Source organism: Pelodiscus sinensis, chromosome 1 (assembly GCF_052426305.1).
Source record: "Pelodiscus sinensis isolate ZL-2025 chromosome 1, ASM5242630v1, whole genome shotgun sequence".
Lineage (NCBI taxonomy): Eukaryota > Metazoa > Chordata > Testudines > Trionychidae > Pelodiscus > Pelodiscus sinensis.
This window is the reverse complement of record NC_143052.1, coordinates 234,022,206-234,044,018: the sequence shown is the minus strand read 5'-3', so window position 1 is coordinate 234,044,018 and position 21,813 is coordinate 234,022,206. Positions and strand designations below refer to the sequence as shown.

The window sequence follows — 21,813 nt, the reverse complement described above, 5'->3', positions numbered from 1 at the left end:
CATCCACTGACTTTCCCATGTCTACAGAGCCAGTTACCTCATCATAGAAGCTAATCAGATTGGTCAGGCACTTAGACTTGCCGTCGTGAATCCATGGTGACGACTCTACTCTGTGGAGTACTGTTTAGGCCTCAACTGGAGCATTATCTCCAGTTATGAGTGCCACATTTCAATAAAGATATGGACAAATTGGAGAAATTCCAGAGAAGAACAACAAAAATTATTCAAGGTCTGGAAAACATAACCTATGAGGCAAGATTGAAAACACTGGGGCTACGTCTACACTGCAGGCTTTTTGTGCAAGAATGGCTGTTCTTGCGCAAAAATTTGCAGAGCATCTATTGTGCACGCGTGTTCTTACACAAGTAAATTTACAGTAAAGCATCAGAAGAGAGGGCTTCTTGTGCAAGAGTTATTCCTCTCCCCACAAGGAATAAGCCCTCTTACGCAAGTGCTCTTGCGCAAGAAGGCAGGGTGGATGGGCACCAAGAGTTTCTTGCGCAAGAAACCCCTATGGCTAAAATGTCCATCAGAGCTTTCTTGCACAAGAGAACATCACACTGCCATGGATGCTCTTGCACAAAAGCACATCTCTTGCACAAAAAGCCTGCAGTGTAGCTGTAGCCTGGGTTTGTTTAGTCTGGAAAAGAGAAGACTGAGAGGGGACATGATAACAATTTTTAAGTATCTAAGGGTATGTCTACACTGCCACCCTAGTTCGAACTAGGGTGGCTAATGTAGGCATTCGAACTTGCAAATGAAGCCTGGGATTTAAATATCCTGGGCTTCATTTGTATCTTGCCGGGCACTGCCATTTTTAAATCCCCGTTAGTGCGGACTCTGTGCCCGCGGCTACACGCGGCACAGAGTAGGTAGTTTGAATTAGGCTCTAATTAGAGAGCCTAATTCGAACTACCATTACTCCTCGTGGAACTAGATAATGCTAGATAATGCTTAGTAGTGTCATTAGTGCAGGGGGCTGGACTAGATGACCTCTCCAGGTCTCTTCCAATCCTATGTTTCTATTGATTTATCATATGGACAGTCTAAACCAGGGCTACTCAACTTTGGAAGCCCCGGATGCCACAATGATATCTACAGCACATGCCGAGGGCCACAACTTAAGCAAGTAAATATATGCAAGTATTTATGCAAATATATGCAAATAGCTTATTTCATACTGACAGGCATGAATACAAAGATTAAGACAAGACTACACAACACAAAGGCCCCATTTAAGTCAGTTCTGATATTAATAAAAAGCAATATTTACCAGATTTCCACCCATATGACAGCACTTTTAATGCCTCTTGCCGCCCCCAGCAGCTCCTGCGAATGCGCCAACATGGCCTGGCTCAGGGAGGCACTGCCACTGTGGCAGGCGTGCTTTGCTGCTACCTTTTGACACACGCACTGCCTCCCACCGGCCGGCAGCTCCCGCACATGTGCAGCCATGGCTTGTGTCAATGCCACGCCATGCCACTCTGCTCGTGGGGAGGCACTGCCACTGTGGTAGTCATGGCAGGTGTGCTCTGCTGCCGCCTCTTGCCACCCCTTTGTCAACTGGCAGCTTCTGCGCATGTGGCCTGTCTCAAAGCCGCTTGGCTCGGTGCTGCTGCTGGAGCCCTAGCAATGATCCCTAGCAATGGCCTAGGAAGTGGCTCAAGGCACCTCAGGCCACATGAAAGGGGCCAGGGGACACATGCAGCCCACGAGCCGCGTGCTGAGTAGCCCTGGTCTAAACCAATGGGATTTATTGTGCTGTCTCAAAGCAAATTGGTCAATCAGATTAATTTTTTCCACCCCTCACCTCCCCAAATAGCTGCTGGTGGCTGCTTCTAGAGAGAGTTCAAATTCTCCAATCTGTGCTCAGTCAGCTTCTTTTAATGTCAAATTTTCACTAGTTAAAAATGCCCCCAGTGTGGAGATTACTTTGGTAGCAGAATCCTGGCACTAGAACTACAGGTCTATATCTCATCAACTAATCCAGCTCAATGCTTAGACACACTACAAGCTGTTTACAGAAGGAAGAGTGTTACATAGCAGCAAGGCCTGCAGCAGAAAATAGGGCCATTCCAGGTGCCTCTTAAGCCTACATAAAAAGAAGTATACTTAGTTCAGAAATAAGATTTTTCAAGCCTTAAAAGAGGTTTTCAAGTACACATTCATGAATGCATGGGAAATGCTTTTAAATAACCTATTCAGGGTTAATATCATGATATAGAAGGGGAAACTATCTCATTATGAATAAAAATGATTTAACAAAAATATATACTTGGTGTCCAGTGCCCCAAGGGCTTAAACAGGTATATTACTCTTTCTTATTGATCTGTAAAGAAGTAAAATATTTAATTCACAACTACTTTAACAGGTATAGGTATTTGAGGAGAGTATATTCTTATATATTAAACAAATATTTTATATGAACCTCTACAACTACTAGCTGATTCCCAGCAGAGGCAATGTATAAACGGAAAATGAATGAATTAGTAACTCTAGCAGCAGCAAAAATTGTAATTACCTGAGCATGTTACCGCCTGAAAACAATTTCTGTAGCAGAAAGTTCAAGATGGGTTTTGAGTTTGGGACATATTTCAAACAGAAAAGTATTACTATTTGAATGAGCCGAGGAAAATATTTTAATTTCTTTATGTCCACAGAACATGTAATTTGGGATTAAAAACATTTATCATCAGCTGAAACATTGTCAGCGTCTGTAAAGCTTTCTTAATACAGTTGTGTCTTTCAGAAGGTAAAACACACTCTTGAGGGTGTGTCTAGACTACATGGCTCCGTCGACGGAGCCATGTAGATGAGTGTACTCGGCAAAGGGAAATGAAGCGGCGATTTAAATAATCACTGCTTCATTTACATAAAAATGGCCACTGCACTGTGCCGATCAGCTGATTGTTGGCACAGCGTGGTAGTCTAGATGGGGATCAACCAACCCCAGAACCCTTTGTCACTCCCGGGGGGGTGGAGGACTGAAGCCCGCCAGGGAAACGGGACAGCCACCCAGGGAAGCCCTGCCAACCGCAGTTCATCCAAGGCAGGGGCCAGCCCAGCGGAGCTGCGGCAGCTGGAAATCCAGCTGCGGATGAAGGAATTAGAAGTACAGGACAGAGAGAAGCAGCGACAACATGAGCTGGTCATGGCAGAACGGAGAAACGCTAAGTATGGACGATCTAATTTACTTACACTGCTGTGATATTTTAAAATGTGGCCATTCCAATGGGCAGCTGCCCTTAAAGAAAATTGTAGCTATCTCCTATGCACTGTAACACTTTTCATTTTTAAAATGTATGATTAGAAAAATGACTATGTAAACCACCACCCTTTCTTTATTCAGCAGGACTGCTTTCTGTGTAATTTGACTCATCTTTTGACATGGCAATTGGTACTCCACAAAAAAGATGAGAGCTAGATTTGTTATGACTGATTTTTAAATGCTCCCTAATTTCCCAGAAAGAAAACAATATCCTGGAAGGCAAAGCAAGGGCTGGAATTTGGAATGGGAAAGGAGCTGTGGCTGGAGGCAGAGCTGGCCTGGGAGTGGCACGGGGTGGAGTGGAGCTGCAGATGGTGGTGGAACTGGTCAGGGGCAGAGAGGGAATGAGGGAAGAGCCCATTATGGGGATGGCATTGAGCTGTGGCTTGGGTTCGTGCTGGCCTGAGGGAGGAGAGGGAATGAGGGCATCATGAAACAGGTTCCTCTACAACAAAGAGGAAGATTTTTACTCTCACTATTTAAACAAGAAAAAGAATGGTGAATGCAGGCATATTTTAGACTTCAGAGAACTCAAAGTTGTAAAGGTCCAAAGGTTTAGGATGTTCACATTAGCAACAATAATACCAGCACTGGAACATGGAGACTGGTTTTCAGTCCTCAGTATGGATGTAAAATCCCATTTAATTAGTTAACTAGTATATTTGTAACCAGTTAACAGATTAAACAGGGAGAGGGCCTGGGCTGGAGCGGCCTCACCATGACCAGGCTAGAGCAGCCCCCATTTGTGGCAGACCCAGTGCAGGTGAGCTGCAGACAGGGGCTGCTCCCAGCCGGGCTGGAACAATCCCTGCCAGTTAGCCATAACTGGTAAGCATCACCCTTACCAGGTGATGCTTATCAGTTAACCATTCACATTCCTATTCCTCAGCCTCCAAGATACCTCAATGAACAAAATTCAACATTGACACCCATACAGTAATTGCAGTTCATCGGGGCGCATCTTGACACTCTAGATAAAGGCTAAAGCATTACTAGAACTGACCAGATTGAATGGTACATAAATACCAAAACAGACCTGTGTTATACCCAATAAAAGCAAGCAGGATCTTATGAGGGGGATAAGGCAAAAAGCCACATTTATTGTAAAGATAACAAAAAATAAAGAAAAGATAGAAGCAAACAACATTGTTTAACTACTTATTCCTATCACTACTTAACCCTTATACACTTATATATAACCATTCATTCATACATCCATTCATTCAAGTTCTGTGTATAGTTACCAGCCTGGAAGTTGCTTGTGACAGAATACTGGCCAGGTATTCTGTACACAAGTGATGGTAGTGGGGAGCGAAGTCCTGATCAGATGCGCATCTGAAGCTCCTGGTAGGCTGGCAGCAGAACCTTGGACTCTAATTCCATAGTCTTTTAGTCCAGTTCTTATAGGAATTTCTTCCTATGCCAGTCTATGGAAATTGCTGCATCATGCTGATGTCTCCAGGGTGGCTGCCAGGTGCTCATCAGTGATCTCATTGGGTGGACCTCCAGTACTTGGTTTTCTCCACTTGACACCTTTTGGTTGCACTGGTACCTGACGCCTTCTTCAGCCCTTTGTTGCTGTATTCTCAGGCTGGCACCTCTCAGAACCATTCACTCATCATCCAAGCACTCTCTCTCTTACATACATTCCTTAATGTTTCCCATACAATATTTTTGTATAATAATAACTTTACATATATCAGAGTTGTAGTTACAAAAAGTTTCTGGGTGGTATTGCTTAAAACATTCTCTGAGTGCTGAGTAAAGTTACAATGTTTTAAAGAGAACACGTGTCAATTATGTAACAATGCCCTTAGTCAATTACAGGGCTTGGCTCCCATAGCAGAGTTAGTGGCTTGACAAAACAAAATACAGGACTATGTAGCACTTTAAAGACTAACAAGATGGTTTATTAGATGATGAGCTTTCCTGGGCCAGACCCACTTCCCCAGGAAAGCTCATCATCTAATAAACCATCTTGTTAGTCTTTAAAGTGCTACATAGTCCTGTATTTTGTTTCAGCTACACCAGACTAACACGCTACATCTCTATGGCTTGACAATGCATTGTTACAATGTATCTCTGCAATGTCAATTTCAAGCAGCCCCTTGCACAAGCTTGAGCATGCCCTGGGGCACAGAGGGGGGGCTGTTTCTGGCTACATAGGATTATATTCTTAACAGTTCTAAGTTACATGACCTAATACATTATATTCTAAAGGGGCAATAATAATAAATCTAAACATTTAACAATCTTAACAAATAATAATAATAATAAGAAGAATTAATAATAAATCTAAACACTTTAAGTTGTGGGGAACAAATTATGGGGAGTAACTTCCATTTGGGGGAATAATTTTCAATACATTAATATGTTATCCCTACACCTGCCTCCACTGATTGGGCCATATGGAAACAACCACATTTGTAGTACGACATGCAGTATCTTTACACTTGGGTTTGGTAAAGAATTGTCTACATACCACACTGACTAAACAGATGCCTTGTAACGCTGCTCTAAGTCAGACTTGCTCTTCTGGTGGACACAACCTAACAATGGATGCACCAGAGCCCCTTTCACACAGTGGACCCAAGTGCACTCCACTTCCCTGTAGTTCCCACAACCATTGTTGTTGCCCCACACCAGGCCCCCTAGCCCTAAATCTGTGTCTCTCAGGGATGGGGTGACATGGGAAGAGAGGGAAGAGCAGGGATTGGTCATTGGGATTGGACAAGCGCCGGGGTACTCTTGGGCAGGATTGTGAATCTGCTCCAGCTGCATGGTCTGCAGGTCAGGAGTTTGAGACCCCTGACCTAGAGGAGCTCTGCCTGGATGTCTATTTGCATTCACTTATGCTACCTATTGGCTGACGTTACACTTCTAAGTAAAGTGATGGCTCACTTGATCCCGAAAGGGATGTAAGCGAGTAGTCGAATATTTGACTACCTGATAAGTTGAAGCTTATTGAGTAGTGAGTCAAATACTCAACTACTTGCTTCCCTTGCTGCCTCTGTATGAAAGGCAGCAAGTGGGGGCAGGGCAAGGAACAGGAGCAAGTTAAAAGCTGGCTCCCCAGCACCATCTCTGCAGTGGTGCCTGCCAATATCAACTACAAAAAATCCCTCTAACTCAGCAGATTAACCACAAAAAAACTTTCAAACATGACTGAAGGCAAGAAATTGTGGCCTTAATCTGCTGCAAGAAACCTGTAGGCTGGATATTAGGAAACGCTTTCTAAATTACAAACTGGTCAGGCATCAGGGGCAGTCTGTCCATATAGGCGAACTAGGCGGTCGCCTATGGCGCCAAGTTAAATGGGGCACCAAATGGTGGCGCAATATCATTGAGGGGTTTGGAGATGGGTGCCAATTGCATGGTTCACCTAGGGTGCAAGTTGCTGACAGCTAGTCTAGGGCAGCCCCTGGTCAGGCTTCCAAGTGAGATTTGGGGAGGCGCGTCACCTTATTCTTAACGTTTCTACACCTTGTTAGTTCATCCTAAAGACAAGTTAAACCTGCCAGAAATCTGAGAGCAAAGGCACGAGGCTTCCAGAAACAGCCCTTGCAAAGAGGGAGGCTTTAAAACACTCGCGCTGCTTCCATTCCCTGGCTTGGACTCTCCGTTGCTAGGATTAGCGGAGAGGGCAACATCCCGCGCTCTTAGCCCCGCCGACAGGCCCATGGGACATTGGGCCGAGGCCAGCTGGGTACGCGGCGCCAGGGGCTGCCAGACACTGGCGCTTCCAGCCGCTTTCCAAAGTAAACCTGCCCGCTGGGGCGGTGCGCGGCGCGCTCCCGGGCTCCCACACAGGGAAGCAGCTTCCCAAGGGCTCCTTCCAGAGGAGGCTGGAGCCCAATGCCCCGGCGACTGCCGCCTTCCTGCCCACTGCTTCCCCGGGCGCCTCTTCTCCGGCAGCTCCCTTCCTCCTCGGCCCCCGCTGCTCCGGAGCGCCCGGGCTGGGCGCGGCGCTGCAGGTGCTCTGGCTCCGGCGCGACCCCCTCCCCGGGCGGTGCAAGCCCCGAGCAGCGCTTTCCTGCCTCCGGGAGAGTGCGGGGCCCGCGGGAGCCGCTGCTGGGAAGGCTGCAGCCTTGGTCTGACAGGCAGGCGGCAGGTGAGTGCGGGCGCCTTCCCTGGCACTTCACGGGGTGACCCAGCGGCGCCTCCTCTCAGAAGTGCGCTGGCCCGGGCTGAGCGGGAGGCCTGGCTTTGCCGCGCCACCACCCTGTCGAGATGACCTGAGTGTGTGGGTCAGAGCCCCAGTGAGAGCCTCCCCTGTCCCCCCCCCCCTCTTTCCCTCCCCAGATCAGGTCTCCCCTGCCCAGGGAGAGGAAGCTGCTTGTTCTGAATCACAGCGTGGCACAAGCCTCCAGTGAGGCATGAGCCTGAGCATAGTCAGCAAGTTACAGCCCCAGCCTGCTTCTCTGGGACATTGGGAACAACTGTTTCACTGGGAGGGTGGTGAAGCACTGGGATGGGTTACCCTCCCTACCAGGGCCAGAGTCTGCCCGGCAACCCTTAGGGCGTGAGATGCCCCTCCCAGGGAGTTCAGGAGGGGAAGGAGGGGCCATTGTTGAGGAAGTCTGGAGCCAGCCAGGGCAAGGGGAAGGCTGCCTATGAGGGAGCTAGTAAGCCCCAGGCCTGCATGCAAGGTCCCCCCTGAGAACTAGCCTCTAGGGACCTGAAGGCAGGATCCCTCAGCTGGGTTTTATCTCTCCACTGCTGATTCCCAGTTTGTGGAGTTTGCTGGGAGGCTTCCCCAGCCAGGCTGAGTTGGCTCTCCAGCTCCCTGGGTGAGACCAGTCACGGCATGGTCAGCTCTGCTCTGTGCTGGTTTGGGGCTGCTGCCTGCTGTGTGTGTGTGTCTGAATGCTGGGGTAGGAGGTTACAGTTTGAATTTTGGTGCCGCTGTGTGGCCTGCACCTTGAGCCTTGCACCCCTTTGTGGTAAAGGGAAATTCTGGGACCAAAGCAGCCTGATTCCTTCCTGAAGAGGATCCCTGCCAGAAGAGAGCAGCCCCTCTGCAGTGACTGAGTCATCTCTGAACCCGAGGCTCATTCATGGAATATGTGAGTGCACCATTTTTTAGTTAGTAAGTCAGGGAATTTGCTTGGGGATTTTATTACCTGCTGCATATTAAACCTGTGGAGGGATTTACTGCCTTCTCCCATGTGAGTCCTTTGGGCCGTACTGGACCTAGTCAGCCCCACTGCTAAACCACAGCAGAGAAGAATTTTATGGTCAAAAGTCATCAAGTGCCCCAACAAAGTACGCGTACCAACGGGACACTAACCTTACAGTTGCTGGGCACCAGTGAATCTAAAAATAGTGTTTTACCCTGTTCTGTTATGTTTGTCTCCTGTTTAATATACTTGTGTTTATTATAGTGTATGTGTTTATGCTATTTTCTGGGAATCTCCAACTATCTGGCAAATACCTGGGGATTATCCTGCGTTAGAATTTTCCTCCCAAGCTGCCCTGGTGACCCTGCCAGGAAGGAGTGAGGGGGGCGGAGGCACCGCCAAATAAATCCATCGGAAAAAATAAAGTTGAGTGTGTGGCGGGATCCAGAAGAACCCAGACCTATCCATCAAAACCTGTAAGCAGATTGGCTTTAAAGAAGGTAACCAGGTGGAGAGGGGGCGCTACATTTGTGTAACGTGAACTTGATTTCAAACATTAGCTTTAATAAACATTCTTCTGTGTAAACAATAATTGTATAATGTATGTCTCTAATTTTGGAAGGGTAATGAAAGAGAGCCATTTACATTTATGATGCTGATTCTGTGTGTCTTACAACCTGGCACTTCCAGTGACTTCAGTGCAGGAAATGCAGGCTCATTTCCAAAGTTTCCAGAAGGCCAGAAAGATTTTGTATTTCCTATTTTTATGTAGCCAGTAGTTCCAGGGTAATTTATAAGAGCTTTTTTATGCAAAGCATATATTGAATGAAGTATTTAAAACATTCTGAGTTATAGCAGACATTTCAGTGTAAAGTGTAGAACAGACCTCTTTTTGCAAGGCAGTCGCAGATTTATTTTCCCATGTAAATAGGAGATATTTGAATGGTGTATATTTCATTATTAAACACTGACAGTAAATTTGTATGAGTCTATACTTTCACAAAGTGTTCATTTTCATTGAATGTCCTCCATTGGCTTTAGACTGTGCAAGATGGGTATAGCTCTGAGGTTTGTTTTTTAATGTTGAAAAGCTGTGGCTTTCTCTCTCAGGAGTCTATAACTATTTATAGCAAGAATAAATGGTGAAAAAAAATTAAAGAAAAATCTGCATAAGTCCTTAAGCTGTCCTATAAGATCTCAGAGGTGGTTGCGTGCATGTATTGTGAAATATTGCTTATCAAGTCACTAATTCACATTCTTAAATTATTTTGGCAGGTCATTTGCTAAAACTGCTCAGATTTTTATAATAAAATACAAATATGGTGTAATTTAATTGCTATACTTAAATATTGACTGTGGTAAATGTAAAATATATGTGGCCAAGTCTTTCTTAAAACTTACTAACTTTTAAAAAATGCAGTGACAGAGAGAGAGAGGTTTGTCGCTCTTAAATTGAAAAAAATAATCATTTAAATTATTCAGATTTTTAATCTTATTAACACTAAGTTAATAAATATGCATCTCCACTTATGGATTTTAAATCATATTCATAATTTCCATCAATCTCGCCTTATAATTCTTCCTTTTTCAATCTGCAGAATTTGAGGGTCTTGGATCTCTAGCTAGCAACAGTATGAATACCAATTTAGAAGGCCTGGTCTGTAGTCTTCTGCATACTTCATCTAAATGTAAATAGTTACTCTAACGTACATGCATGAGATCTTCCACAAATTTTCTCCCTTGACTTCTTTTTTGCCTCTGTAAATTGTCATAATCTGTGTATGTATGTCCATTAGCTGGGGATCTTATATTGTGCTTCATGTCTGTTTATCCCTAGCATTTGCCACCTTTAAAACACCCATTTATGTGTGGTCAGTCTCATATTATTGTTGATGTAATTTGTTCATAGTCCAAAAATGGTAACCGTAGACTGTAAATTCTATTTGATCCTAATAAGGTTGTTTACCATTATTTTTATTGTTTCCTTGTTTTTTCACTCCCACTAATCTCAGGACGTCAATTATTTTCCAGAAACAGGGCATAGTTTGTATTTATGCAAATTTCAGAGTAGATGCAGATTCTCATCAGCAGTTTCCAAAGGGCAAATATTAGATTAGTGAAGGGGAAATTGCATTATTATTACATGCACTTTCCTTTTAACTTTGTAAACATTGAAATGAAACAATTTCATATCTCTGTGGCCTTATCCTAGAGAAGGAAGCATATGCATTCATGTTGATGGCAATAAAACAAGAATTCTGTTGATTGTATTGCTAGGTGATTAATTTGTTTGACTGTTTATATAAAATGACAATAGAAAAATTACATTTGTTTCTTTGTTATTGTCGTTTTGCAACCTCTCCGTTTTACGTTTTAAAATTGATTTTTTTTATATCTGTATCTATTCCTCCAAGTTTACTGGGCCTGGTATTTCTCTCACTATAATGCAGGCCCATTGGCTATGGTAGAGATGCACCTGACTTACATATTTAGAATGGTGGGAGTGGAAGCAGAATCAATGCCTCCAGTCCATGAGCATGCTCCATACAGAGGAGTGTGCTCACTTGATGCTCATTGCAGGATCAGAATAGTAGTGACATTCCAAGACATTCCCACTAGCAAAAGGGACAACCAACAGTATATTAAACATTACATTATTTCAGGCCCAATGATGGGTAGGTGGGGAGACAGTTGCCCTGAGCCCCAGTGATTCCAAAGGACCTGGGGTTCTCAGCCGCTGCCGTTGTTACTGCAGGAATGGCAGCAGCCAGAACCCGGGTGAGGGATTGCGGCATGATGTGCATGATTATGCAATTGAATTGGTTTCATTTTTTTTTTGTAATATATGATATAAGTGGAAAATTAACAAGGCACATTTAGATATATAATGTGCCTGTCTGGGGTCAGAAATTAATACATATCTCTTTGTTGTAGATCAGGTACTATTGTTTGAGACAATTCACATTAATGCAGAATGGGGGAAAAATAAAACTAGAGAGATGTGGCAGTATAAAACTTCATTCTTTACTTATAATTTGCATTTATAGTTTAATTAATTAGGGCTCAGCTGAACATTTTAATGCTTTCAGAAATTAAAAGGTTCACTGTGCAGAGTTTCTGGCTCATTTTCTCTTTGTAGCTATCAGTTTGAAGGGCAATAGTAAGGTTGTAGTCATCAACTGTTTTATAGGGTTGCCAGATGGTTTCAACAAAAATACTGGACACACTTGACATTACATCTTATTTAGAAAATACCGGACATTTATATTTTCTCATTTATATTTTCTCAATTTGTTTCCTGAACAGAAAGCTCAAATACTGGAGTGTCTGGTTCAAAACTGGACACCTGGCAACCTTATTTACCTAGATCTGGTCTACATTCCAGTCCTCTTAAGTTACGCTGACCTACTGGCACCACTGTAATTAAACCGCTGTTGCATGCCCATACTACACTTCTTGTGTATACACTGACACTGAATCATCGTGACTACACCAAGGTGGTTTCATTAGGTTGCTGCAGTGGGTGAGTAACAGCAGTGGGAGGAGTATTGTAGCATGTACACCTCCATAGGTAGATTGATGTAAGATGCTTTACATCAACTTAACTGTAGTGTAGACAAGGCCTATATAGATATAGCAGTTTACCTGTAATTCACTCTCCTCACAACCCTTTCCTTAACCACTATGTTGGGTAACGTAATTTTAAAAGTTCAGCTTAAAACAGCAAAAGGACAATTAGAGAAGGCAATTTGAAGGCTATATAAAATCCTTCAACAGTCTGAAAAGGTAGTGTGGAGCAGTTCCGTATATTAAAGAAAACATGCTACAAAGATATTTGCCATCTAAGTGTGTATAGCCCTAAATCTTAAATATTTAGTGTTTATTTTCAAGAATCATTAATTTTCTGTGGTGTACAACAATACAGGAAAAGCTTTGGATATCTTGCATTTTGAGGGAATGGGGAAGGTGCCTGTTAGTCATTGCTTAGAGTTTGGAATATGGGAGGAGGTTCTGGTCTGAGGCATGGGGTTGGGTACAGGAGGGGGTAAAGGTTTTGACTGGGGATGAAGGGTCTGGAGTAAATGGGTCTGAGGAGTTCACAGTGCAGGAGTTTGGCCTTGGGAAGGGAGTGTGGGTGTCTGAGGGAGTTGGGGCTCAGGAGGGTTTTCAGGTTGCCGAATGTAGATGGCATTCACCTCAGGCAGCTCCCTGCAAGTGGCAACATGTTCCTGCCATTCCTAGACAGAAGCGCAGGTAGGCGGCTCTGTATGCTGCCTCTTCCCACAGGCACTGCACCTGCAGGTCCTGTTGGCTGCAGTTGGTGGCCAGTGAAAACTTTGGAGCCATCAGTTGGGGTGGGGATGGGGCAAGGCATGGAACTCCATTGGCTATTTCTCCACCTAGGAGCAAGACATGTTGCCATTTCCAGGGAACCATGTAGTGAGCCTGAGGCCTTCCCCCACCAACCAGACTGTGAACCAGACTTCAATAAAGATCAGAAATGCCAATTTATAGAGCTTTCCAGTTGGCACAGGGCTGGATAACATAACTTATACTGTATTTTTGTCAGTACATCTACATGGGTCTGAAAAGCTTCTAGATTGCATTTGTAGTTCCTTAACTTTCTTGCTCCATTTTTAAAGTAATTTCCTCTAAAAATAAAGTACTCTTAAACACAGAATTAAGTTTAAAATCAAATGCAAAATACATGATTCTAAGTCATGAATTGCTGATGCTATTGTATGAAATGATTTTGGAGGTGAAAGAGATTGTTCTCACCTCATTTCTTTTTCTGTCAACAGCAAGAATAGACTGTAGGGCTGCTGTGACAAAAGGGGAATTCGATTGTGATGGGAGAACAACCCTCCATTTTACTCCAGCATTTTTAGGCATTGGCGATTTCTACAGCTTTTTCTCTACCTAGTATTTTCTTGAGTTCCAAATTATAAGCAAAGTGAGTTACTAGTTTTTTCACAGAAACTGTGCTTTTCAAAACCTGTTTATTTTCAGAGTAAGCGCTTTACTGTTTAAAAAAGCAGATATTGTATAATGTTATCTGTAGAATATACAAAACACTGTAAGAAACTGTTGTAGCTTAGCTTTGCATATCTGGTACTATTCTTGATAACTTTCTGTACTCTCAGCAGTGTGCTGTTCTTTTTAAAATGCTTCCTTTCACATCTTAGCCAAAAATACAAAGAGAGCGTCAATAGAAAAAGCTGTCTTTCAATGCAGCCAAGAGCATTTTCCTTAGATGCTTCCTTTTTTTTAAAGCTACTCAAGTAATCAAAATTCTTTAACGTCTGACTGGGATTTGATGTTGTGTCAGACTTTCAGGATAAGAAGATGTGAAAGTCCCTTCTTACCCAGCAGTTCTCCCTCAAGCAATCCCTGCTTTTAGGAGAAAAGTACACAGTTCACGTCATTAGATTAAGGCAGAATCTGTGGATGCATGATTCCAAGCTGCAGGCTAAAAAGGGGACTGATGAATCTGCTTCTTGCCTCCTTCCCTCCTCCAACTTTCTTTCCCTTATTTGCCTCTGGCCTCACTTGCTCTCAGGACTGAGAAGCTGAGTGACTAGACAAAGATAAAATTATAGGATGAAACTGAAAGGCAGTTGATGGCCTGTCCCCTTTCATGCTCTCTGCTCTGAGTGCGACAGGGTAGACTGCAAGCATGGCTCAAATAGATACCATCTAATAGAATCTTTCAAGCTCACTCCCACTTCTGCCACTAGCATGGTTGCATATGGACAACCAATTAAAAATACTGTTTTTAGGAGTTATAACCATTCTAGCCTCATGTTGCATATATTGAACACTGTGGGGCCAGTTCTGCCACCCTCATTCATGATGTGCAGCATTATTACTCGGTGAATAGATAGAATCCTGATCTTAAGAGACACAATGAAAATGCCAGTACTTGTACATGTTCTTTGTTCCTCTCCATTTATACAATAGCCATTAAGTAGTAGAAGGGCAGAGGCTGTCGACAGAATTACAATACAATAAGTAGTTGTGTTTGGGGTTTGGAACACTCAAAATTCTGATGTTATGGGAGCGATTTGTTTAAAACGTTCACTTGCTGCCAATGGCTCTCTCAGGCCCTGCCTAAAGAGCATGATTATTAACTGCAGCGTACCCTGGGTATGTCTACACTACAGCGCTAATTCGAACTTAGTTCGAATTAGTTAATTCAAACTAAGTTAATTCGAACTAACGCATCTAGAACTAAAAACTAGTTCGAATTAGCGTTTTGCTAATTTGAACTAGCGCGTCCACATTAAGTGGACCCTGAAGCGGGGTTAAGGATGGCTGGAAGCAGTGCTGGCAGGGCATCAGAGGAGGACTTAGAGCATGGAGATGCTGTCTCAGGCTAGCCAAGGGCTGTGCTTAAAGGGTCCCGAACCCCACCCCGGACAGACAGTTCTCAGGGGTGCCCCGCTTGCAAAGCAGTCCTGGCTTGGAGTGCCCGGACTACCCACACTGGGCACATCACACCACTCGGCCATCAGCCCGGCTGCACTTGCCGCAGGCTGCCATCTGGGGAGAGGGGGCAATTGGGGGGCTGCAGGAGAGCTTCCACCCCCAGAAGCCCGCAGAGCCAGCCCAGTCCTCCCCATCGGGGGCTCGTGCCCCATTCCTCCCTCACCTCCTTCCACTTACCCTTCCCTAGCCCCTCTTCTTGATGTACAAAATAAAGATAACGTGTCTTCCAAAATGGAATCTGTCTTTATTGAACAAAACTGGGGGAGACTGGGAAAAGGAGGTGAGAGAGGGTGGGAGAGGGGAGGGCAACTAAAATGATCAGGGGTTGGGAACAGGTCCCATATGAAGAGAGGCTAAAGAGACTGGGACTTTTCAGCTTAGAAAAGAGGAGACGGAGGGGGGACAGGATAGAGGTCTCTAAAAGCAGGAGTTGGGTGGAGACGGTGCATACAGAAAAGTTCTTCATTAGTTCCCATAAAGAAGGACTAGAGGACACCAAAGGAAAGGAATGGGTAGCAGGCTTCAAACTAGTAACAGAAAGTTCTTCTTCACAAAGCAAAGAGTCAACCTGTGGAACTTCTTGCTGCAGGAGGCTGTGAAGGCTAGAACTGGAACAGAGTTTAAAGGGAAGTGAGATCAAGTCATGGAGGTTGGGTCCATGGAGTGGTATTACCCAGGGTGTAGGAGTGGTGTCCCTGCCCAAGGTTTGTGGAAGGCTGGAGAGGGATGGCACGAGACAAATGGCTTGGTCACTGTCTTCGGTCCATCCCCTCCAGGCTCCCTAGGGTTGGCCACTGTCGGCAGACAGGCTACTGGGCTAGATGGACCTTTGGTCTGACCCAGGACGGCCATTGTAAGCTCAGGGCTCAGGGTCGGGGGTCTCAGTGGACCCCCTTGATTCTCTTGCACACCTGCTCCTGGGTGGCCAGGCTGGCAGCTCTCCTGCCCTAGCCGGCCACTTTCCTGTGCCTAGTGCGGAGATCGTGGACGAGGTCCACGATGTCCGCACTAGCCCAGGCGGGTGCCCGCCTCTTGCGGACCTGGGCAGGCTCCCGGGAGCCGCCAGCCTGGTCCCGGGAAGAGGGGGAGGGCTGGGGGGCATCGGGTGGGTGGCTCGACTGTGCCAGGTGCAAGATCTGCTGTGTGGGTGCTGGCAGGCTTGCACCTGGCACGGGCACCGTAGCCAGTCTGTGCCCCTTTAAGGGGTCCGGGGCCGGGAGGGGGGCAGTAGAGTTTCCCTGGTGTTGGCCAGAGTGGCCACCAGGGAAAGCTGGGGAGGGCTAGCCTCCCACTAGTTTGAATTAAGGGGCTACACAGCCCTTAATTCGAACCAGTAAGTTCGAACTAGGCTTAATCCTCGTGGAATGAGGATTATCTAGTTCGAATTAAGCGCTCCGTTAGTTCGAATAAATTCGAACTAACGGAGCTCTAGTGTAGCGCCTATGAAAGTTAGTTCGAACTAACTCCTTAGTTCGAACTAACTTTGTAGTGTAGACATACCCCCTGTTATTAAGCAGGACACATGCCAAATTGGTTGTGAGTTCTATACTTAGATTTCACCAGCCAGCTATCAAGTGTAAACTCCTCATGCACTATAGCAGGGGTCCCCAACCTGGGGTATGCGTACCCTCAGGGGGTATGGGGAATAATTGGTAAATAACTAGATTATCCTAATTGAAATATTCCAAAAGTAATAGTGTTAGTGAAAAAAGTTGTGGATTCTAGAGTCTGGAATTTATTTCCTTTCATATTGCGTAGGGGGTACAGGAAGGTTTACTAAAAGCCAAGGGGGTACAGGGACCGAAAAAGGTTGGGAACCCCTGCACTGTAGGAATAGCAAGGACATGTCGCCTTTCCCAAGGAGCGTTGTGGAGCCAGGAAGGGAGCCTGATGGCACTATGCCAACTGGACTATAAACTTAATTCATAATCACAGACAGTCCCGTGGCGGACTCCAGTCTGTCTGCCTTTCTTATCGGGCAGCACATAACACCTTCTGCTGGAGACCAGCGTTTTGTACTAATTAACGTCACTCTCCTTACACAGTTACAGAGGTTTCAAAAGCAAAAGTTTAAATATTACCTTACAATATGGAATACCAATGTTATATGTGATATTAGGTTTTATTGAATGATTGTTAGTTGGGGTATGCATTAAACTCTTCCATACACTTTTAATACCAACTTTAACAGTACTAACACACAGGTGAGCCAGACTGGTTTCATCTATGCATCTGTCAGGATTCAGTTGAGATGTGGGGAATTGGCATGAGCCGGTTCCATCACAGGTTCAAAGCCACAATATTCTGATCTGGACTTCAAATATCCCCATATTTATTGTCTGTTTGGATTTAAAGTTTAGATTTAGGCTAATCTCAAATTGTTTCTAAGACTTTCACATACTTTTCATTGAAACCTACAAATGTATGTGGTATTACAAATTGAGTTAAAGATCACACAATTATCAAACAAGGTCGGGTTTCTATTGAATGGTCACTGGGCCTCCTAAAGTGTTGTGCAGAAGAACTTTGTGGGAGGGCAAGGAGAGGCAGGAAGGAAATTTCCAGCGCATACTTTCCTGCTAGCAACCAAAGTTGAACTACCAAAGACTTGGTGGTACTGAACTGTATTAAATAGAGAAAGCTGGGGCCAGCCCACTGACTAGTGATAGTTTTCTGTGCCGCAGAAAACATAGGTTTAATTTTTATTGAGTCTTTAGCATTAGAGGCTGGGGGCTCCTATAGAGGCCATGTATTCAAGCATTGGAGCACCTTCTCTTGTTCAAAAATAACACTCGTGGCACTTTGCTAGGCTTAAAAGACTGACCCAAAAGCAACCTGCATGGGTTCATGATCTGGAGCTTTGAAGTGGGGGAAACTTGGGATATCCTTAGAGGTTTAACTGAGAGTCACACCGGGACAGGGTGAAGAAAGGGTCAGCCAAAGGTGTACCTGGCCACTCTTTTGGGGTGAGAAAGGGTTTACTAGAGAGTCATTTTCAAAATAAAAACAAGGAGGAAGATATACATGGAGTGGTGTTACGAGCAGAGAAACTAAGGAAGATAGCACCAACATATAATGTAGTTCCCTTGGTTTCTTTAACCAAGCAAAATGATCTAGAGACTGATTAAAAATGGGTTCAACAGAAAGTATCCTGAACAAACACATAAAATGGAGATGATCAAAAGGGCAGGTGAGAAACATGTTGGAGTTAATCAGTTGACACTGACTAAGCAAACTACTGAAATCAGTCAATCACTCTCCAGGTTATCTAGGTATCCTCATTCTGCACAGATGAACATTCATATACCTTACAGAGATAGGCATGGCACAGAGGGAAAGAAATGGAAGACAAATCCCCTTCCTTAGTCTTTATTCTGTTTTGCTGCCTTTAAAGCAAATCAGGCTTTTCAGTTTGACAGCTTTCAGTTATTTGCATGTAAACCCTGGTGTTTGTATTCTCTCTCTCTCTAGCTGTTTTTCTGGTGAGGGTGGAAAATGTTTACATTGCTTTCCCTCTCTTTGTGTGGCTGAACCAAAAATATACAGCTAGCCAATCAGCAAGGGTGGGAGATCAAAATGAAGTTAGAATCATAGGGTTGGAAGAGACCTCTGGAGGTAAATTGGTGACCACCCTCCTAATCCACCCATAGAACTGGCCCTACTTATTTCTTGTCTGGTTCATTCATACTAGGTGTGGTAGCTAGATATTGCCAGTTCGTTCTGCTGTGTACAGAGGTAAAATTAAACAGCATAATCAGTACAATTACGCCTGCAAATGCTTGAAAGTAGACATTGTAACACAGTCAGGAAAGTTGGAGTTAAAAGCACAGAAGTAAAGTGGGATGATTTTCAAAAATAATTAATGATGTTTTGGGGGTTCCCTGATGTTTTGAATTCCCATTCAGGAATTCGAGGCCTGATTTTCAGGTAGCAGGTGCTCAGCACTTTTAGAAAAACAGGCCCCTTTCAGGTGTCTCCAGTCTCTAAAAAACTGAAGGATCAAAATTGCTTTTGAAAATTTAGACTCGTGACATGCAAAAGAAGTTTAATTTAGGGAAAGGTTTGTTTTCTCCACTCATCAAGAACAATCTGTAAGTGGACACAGATAACACCATCAGCAGGTATATTTATTTGTGTGCTGTCATTCACTCCAAGTAGTTGGTTTGTAGGAAGATGGAATAGTAACTCAAAGAAAATATTATCCAATTCAGTATTCTCTAATTGTGTAACAGGCTAATTTTTTCAAGCCATTCTAAAACAAAATGACGAACAAAAATAATGTCAACAGGATCTCCTTGCTGGCACAACTCAGGTGTTCTCTTGTTTGCATCTTTATCAGTCACAATCTTCACAAATGTCAGCCTTCAGTACCACATGAGACCATAAACGTATCTTTTTGTCTTAGCTTATGCCTTTTTCACTGATTTCCCCAAATGAGGGGAAAATAGGTATAAAATACCCTTCCTAACAGTATATTCTACTTAATTATACAGTAAAATTCCGATAATATGGCACCTTTGAGACCCAGGGGGTGCCAGATTATTGGATATGCCGGAGTACCGGAAGGGGGGCTATGAGGGATCGGAGGGGGGGGGGGGTTAGGCGAGGAACAGTGCAGCATGGGCAGCACTCCAGCTGCTCTGCCCCCAGCTTCCCCAAGTCTGCCGCTGCTGAAACTAACCAGCAGTGGACTTGGGGAAGCTCTGCCCCTGGCTTCCCCAAGTCCGCCGCTGGTCAGTTTCAGCAGCAGCGGACTTGGGGAAGCCAAGGCCAGAGCAGCTAGGGTGCTGCTGGGTTGGTCCCGCAGTGCTGTTCAGGTGAGAGGCGGCGCTGCGGGACCAACCTGGCAGCACCCCAGCTGCTCTGCCCCGGGCTTCCCCATGTCCGCTGCTGCTGAAACTGACCAGCTTCGGACTTGGGGAAGCCGGGGGCAGAGCAGCTCCAATTGTCCGGCTGGCCACAGCACTTCTGGGTTCCAGCTAGTGCTGGACTATCAGGAGTGCCAGACCACTAGATGCCAAACAACTGGAGTTTCACTGTATATTGCTCTATAATATCATTGAATGCTGAGGTAAATTTATGAGAAAATGATTCTTTAAAATGCTTGGATTTTTTTTCTAGTGAAGTAGTCAATGTACATGGGCTGTGTCTAGACTGCATCCCTTTTCCGTAAAAGGGATGCAAATTAGACACATCACAATTGCAAATGAAGCGGGGATTTAAATCCCACCTGCTTCAGTTGCATAAACATGGCTGCCGCTTTTTTCCGGCTCCGAGCTTTGCCAGAAAAAAGCACCAGTCTAGACGGGGATCTTTCGGAAAATAAAGCCTTTTCCAAAAGATCCCTTATTCCTTTTTTTAAGAGGAATAAAGGATCTTTCGGAAAAGGCTTTATTTTCCGAAAGATCCGCGTCTAGACTGGCGCTTTTTTCCGGCAAACTCTGAGCTGGAAAAAAGCGGGGGGGGATTTAAATCCCTGCTTCATTTGCAATTGTGATGTGTCTAATTTGCATCCCTTTTACGGAAAAGGGATGCAGTCTAGACACAGCCATGATGTTTTACCATCTGTGAATGTTGAGAGTATAGAGTTCTGAGTACAGGTTGAACCGCATAAATCTGGGACTCCCTGGTGCAGCAACATCCGTGGTCTGGCATGATCACGGATGTTGCTGGACCAGAGAGCCCCAGCGCCTGGGAATGGAGTCTGGTCGGGAGTCCAGTAGTGGGGAGTCCCACTATCAGGACTGGTGAGCCCTGTCCCAAGGAACCCCAGCTGGACGCAGCAGCAGCGGGGCTGCTGCAGAATCTTGTCTCTGGAAAGCTCCATCCAGGTGGCCAGAGCCAAGCCCAAGCCCCGTAGTAGCAGGGCTGGAGTGGAGCCAGCCAGAGGGAGGGGCAGCATCCTAGGAGGCTGGTGGCAGGGGACCTTCTCTGATCCAGCAAATTCCCTCATTCAGGATGAGTCAGGTCCCAAGGGTGCTGGACCAGGGAGGTCCAACCTGTATATGGATCAATGAGCCTTTTCTCATTTATGACTGGTTGGTTGTTTTTCAGTTGCTTTCTGAAAAGCACTTTTACTGTATGCCATATTGATGTAAGTTAAACTACTTTGCTACTTTTAACTGTCTTCTGACCAGTTTGTGCTGTCATTTAAAATGCTGCAGAATTTAGTTTATAGGTTTCCAAGGGAGTCGTATTTATTTGCTCCAGTCTGAATTTGAATGAAGATTTTCAAGTGGAAATATGTGAAAATTAGGGATGTTAGATATTGAGTAATAGAATAGTAGAGTAACTGTTGTTACATGTAGGAGCCTAGCAAATTACAGCTATGAAAAATGTTCCTCAAATCATGAAATCTGGTCTTTTGTGTGCCTTTAATCTATACTATACAGAGTTCACAGGGGAGACCAGCATTTCTTAAATTGGGAATCTTGACCCAAAAAGCAGTTGCGGGGGGGGGGGGGGGGGGGGTCAGTCATAAGGTTAATTTAGGTGGGTCACAGCATTGCCACCCTTACTTATGCACTGCCTTCAGAGCTGGGCGACTCAGAGCAGCACCTCATGGCCAGGCACCCAGCTCCGAGGGTGGTTCCCTGCCAGCAGTAGGAGAGATGGTAATACTAGGCTATGCCATCCTTGCTTCTGTGCTGCTGCTGCTGGTGGTGACCTCGCCCCCTTTTTGCATCAGGACCCCTGTGATTAAAACACAGGGTTTTTTTCAGATTTAAATAGTTGAAATAATGAAATTTACAATTTGAAATCATTTGTGAAATTGACCAAAATGGATTGTGAATTTTGGTAGGACCCTAATTATGAGAGACCTGTATGTGATTTCTCATCCATTAGCAGGGAGTGTTTCAAGTCTTTAGGGCAGGAAAGACCACTGATTACTGAGAAAAGATGTAAGAAAAATCCTATGCTTTTCCAGGGGAATTC

General features: G+C 44.7%; 1 protein-coding gene across 3 annotated transcripts in view; it reads left to right on the top strand.

Annotated features, from left to right (window-relative positions):
• The first annotated feature begins 6,971 nt into the window (after nucleotides 1-6,971).
• The window catches only part of CRACDL (CRACD like), an 87,696-nt gene continuing 72,854 nt past the window's right edge, over nucleotides 6,972-21,813 (top strand). For 2 of the 3 annotated variants that reach the window (XM_075916688.2, XM_075916679.2), the window contains exons 1-2: nucleotides 6,972-7,379; nucleotides 8,218-8,334. The gene's annotated coding sequence lies outside the window, so the exon portion shown is untranslated. Of the gene's footprint in view, nucleotides 7,380-7,742; nucleotides 8,335-21,813 lie in introns of those variants that run through there. The other variant, XM_089775378.1, reaches the window with a different exon arrangement.